The sequence below is a fragment of the Thunnus thynnus genome, chromosome 8, assembly GCF_963924715.1.
Source record: "Thunnus thynnus chromosome 8, fThuThy2.1, whole genome shotgun sequence".
Lineage (NCBI taxonomy): Eukaryota > Metazoa > Chordata > Actinopteri > Scombriformes > Scombridae > Thunnus > Thunnus thynnus.
In genome coordinates this window covers 34,110,725-34,114,929 of record NC_089524.1, presented here as the reverse complement: position 1 = coordinate 34,114,929, position 4,205 = coordinate 34,110,725, and positions in this window count along the sequence as shown.

The following is a 4,205-nucleotide window of genomic DNA, read 5'->3' as shown; positions in this document are numbered from 1 at the left end:
AATCACCACAACACCGGGCAGCCTACACATAACTTCAAAATGTAGGAATACTCCACACAGAGCGCTGGTTTCCAGTGCACGTGATAATGCACACGAAAAATGAACTTATTAGACACTCCCATTTCTTTTTAGACGTCAAGAAGACTCATCCAAGATTCTCCAGTAGAAACATCAAGTCAATAACTAATGTACATAAATGCTTGCATAAACAAACACTTCTTATAATCGTAAGGGTCTCAGGGTCAATTTGCTGTAGGGCCTCTGTAGACCCTCTGCCACCTCTCTGCAGTGTGTATGTGCCCTGTCACAAGTTTCCCTTAAGCCCAGTCCAACCAGTACTCCTATGCTGGAATAACTCTCAGTGTGTGGTCATTTTTCTTAACACAATATTATTTAGGCATATTCACCATGTGAGCACATTATAAACAAAAATAATGAAGCTCCTAAAACAATTATTTGTCAATTGTGCGTTTATTGGATGGACTGAAAGATATTGACAGGAAACATGGGGGGAGGTGTATGACATGCAACAAAGTTCCTTGACCAGAATCAAACCCAAAGAAGCTGTGGTTATATGGAGTATCCTAATGGGGAACGCCACAGATTTTACACATTAAAGTGTGTTTACAGGTGTTGGGGAATACTACTGCATATATGACAAAAATTATATAAAGTCTTTGTGGCAGAGGCAGTGTCATTCTGGAGTGCATGGACGAACCACACATTTTGCCATTTACCATGGACGACTTGTTGCACTTGAGTCAGTGTCAGTTGGGGCTGAAGACTACAAGTTTGAAAATGAAAAAAATCTGGCATCGTTAAGTTAGAAAGAAATGAGGTTACCATACCTCTGTAGCTCTACTAGCATGACACACCCAAATCTCCGACTGAACTGTTGGTGGTCTAGTTGCATTGTGGGTAATGTAGGTGCCAGGTTTTGACAAGAAAGAAGAATGTGTGGAATAAAAAATGTGGTGTCTCTGGCTCTGTTGCATCTTTTCCTTTTTTTTCATTGTGACTCTGACAATGTTAAAGGAGTGCAATGCTAAATCAGTGAAGTATTCTAGATCATTCCTAAAGACTGAGTCGTGACCAACAGGTGGGTTGCAGGAGATTTTATTTGGATCGCTAAATAAATTTGCAGAATTTCTTCCATAGTCTTCTATTTAAGATTTATATCTGCAGTACACCGTTGAACCACATGAGGGAGTTTGTTGGTATTTCTACTACACTCCCGGTTTCTGCCATAATAATTAAAAGATCCTGCAGCCAACCACAAGAATGATGCTTGGCTGCTTTGAATTAGAAAGCCAGAGTCATTGCTGGAGCTGGGACTAACTCCTGCTGAAGAAACAGAGCTGTTACAGCTGAGCAGCGATCGCATGCTGAAAAGACATGAATGCATGGCTTTATCTTCATTCTGGATGAGCATCTCATCTGAATATCTTGTCCTAAGTAAGACAAGCATTTTGCTACTCACAACCACATACAAGTGCAATTTGGGATTTTCTGTCTTCACAAAAATAAAGACAAGACAGAAACAGATTGACTGCGGCACCCGATGTGCGTGTTGCACTCACCTTTTGTACACTGGACTGGAATGCAGTACTAAGCAGGCCCACTTATCACATTAGCAAGGTGTAAATACAATTAACATGCACAATTAGATATTTGGAGTAGGCCTAAAAAGATGATTTTCAGAATAATGAGATTTGATGTGGAATAGACCAGCTGATGTGGTTAACAAATTGATTGACAATTCGAATCGATTGATTGACTGTTTGATAATCAAAGCTGCACTTGGACACTTGTTCTGATAATAGGCATGAGCATTTAAAAAACTTTCAACAAGAAGCATGTTTTTGATGGTACTGAATATTCATATTGTTCTGATAATTGTACTTATAACATTGAATGTAATATGAAAGGATAGCGCACATTCTGTTTGTTTTACTGATGAGTGGAAAAAAATGAGAGCCTGTTAGATTGAAAGTATTTAACATGTGTATATGTTTTCAATAACACATGCATAAAATGAAGTTGTGATTTATCAAATGTATATCTCTTCAAAATGGCTGGTTTACCTACTCAAGATAACATAATATGATGTAGAAATAGCAGAAAAATGGAATGTTCATTTATACACACAGTATTCTTGCATGTACCAGTGTATGCATGTTTAATGTGTGTTGGTTAGATGATGTGCATACATGTATACATGTGCTTTTTCTGTCTCTTTCTTATATATGCCCTGTAGTTTTTCTTTGTCCTTCTGCTATGCAAAAAACTTTAATTGAATAAAAAGACAAAAGAAAAAGTAGCACCCAGGACCTGTTCTTCCTCTCGGTAAAGTGTGTAGTGATCTACAGACCTAGGTCTACAAAAAATCAATTCATTGTCCTGCACAAAACCTGCATAATTCCTACAGAACTCCTTCACAAGTAAAATATACTGTATTCCTGAGGGACTTTATTGTAACCATACTGATCAGTCAGTGCTCCACCTTGTGGGACAAATTCAAGAGAGTTGAAGTGGAAAATAGTAGGCTGTGGGAACATAATGAAATTATCAGAGCTAATTAAATTTGGTGTAAAATTAGCACTGGGCCACTGTTTGTCAGTCCATAGTATTCATTAATTTAACAGTATTGCAACCTGAAGTCAAGTCAGTGCTTGTGAACTTGGAATGTATCAAAATTGTCACTGATGGATCACCAAAACCCACACTGTCTTACTGTCATAGCTTAACGGATGGCTCTGTGGATGTACCTGTAGAAAAGTGAGTTTTCTTTCAGCCACAAAAATAGACTCTCACAATTTTGCATTACCAGTGAAATAAGTCAAGAAAAAAACAGCAGTGAGGTAATATCTGACTTCAGTACCTTTACTCTAAAGTCGCTCATAACACTGCAATGTTCTTTTAAATGATAAACTTTCTCACACAGCAAACTGCCCACAGTCAAAGAGCATACAGGTTTCAGGAACACATTTCCCGCAAGCAAGAGCTGGTGTGCAACCCTCAATCCTGTGTGACTTATCAAGATTGGCTGGGACTCAAGTAAAACTCCACTGCAGCCTTTTAAACCCCTCTCCTGATTGTGGCTCTCCACAATCCGAACCCCCCACCCTCCACCCCTCCTCCCTCTCCTCCAAACAGCATCTCCAGCAGCCTCTGAGCCAAAAACACAAGATTAAAACCCTCCGAAGGCCACAGCTCCTTCTATGGGCAGCGACGGCTGGCTGATCGCTGCTGGAGCCTGACCCCGCCACCCTCCATCGACCAGGGTCCCCTCTCAGCTTGAAAGGAAGGCTGTCTCATGAGAGGCTGGGTGGGGGTAGTGGTAGTTGAGGCCTGGCAGGGGCAGCAGGGCAGGAGACAGCGGCTCAGAGGGGCATTGAGGAGTGACCCTGGACACACCTCTCCAGCCACACATTTATTCATGACTAACCTGCTCAGTGAGCTGTGTCTGCTCCACAGGGACAACCCTCTGCCACTGCTAAGTATGCCAAAGATACTTGTAAAAAGTTGTGAACAAAGGAATAAAAACATACTAGAGACCTCTTAACTTTTCAACTTCCCCTGTGGTGCAATTACCCTCACATCCCACTCAGAGCAGCAGGGTCACTTCCATCCTCTGTCAACAAGTAGCTGTCATCTTCTCTCCACTCCTTCCTCTCTGTTCACTTGAATTCATCTAAAACATTATATTATTTATCCAAGTACTTTAGTTTTATGTGATCTGTTTGTATATGTAATGTTGGTGATGTGGAGGAGGACATAACAGAACTGAAGCCTTACATGTAAAATAGAAGGAGTAAAACTGAGTTTATTTTGTGTTTACTGTAAAATCAAAAATAAGGTAAGAATTGAATTCAGAAAGAGATTGAGAAAAATCATATTATCCTGTTTTTATCAAATTATCAAATTAGTTTAAGTAGGACAGCAATCATCATGCTCTACATGTGTTCATTTGAATGGATTTGAAACTGGATGTCACTACAGTATTTTTTTAATACAAGACTCACTGATCTAGAATCTCTCTCTTTTGTTTATTTTTTTCTTTCAGTGGGTTTGGTCAACTTTGCATTTGTGCTGATGCCACTTAGAATGGCAGAAGTTGCACATTTCAGTCATTCATCTGTGACTTGAAGCTATCCATTTAGGAATCACTGGACTACGTTATCTCAGCAGGTGAGGATGAAACT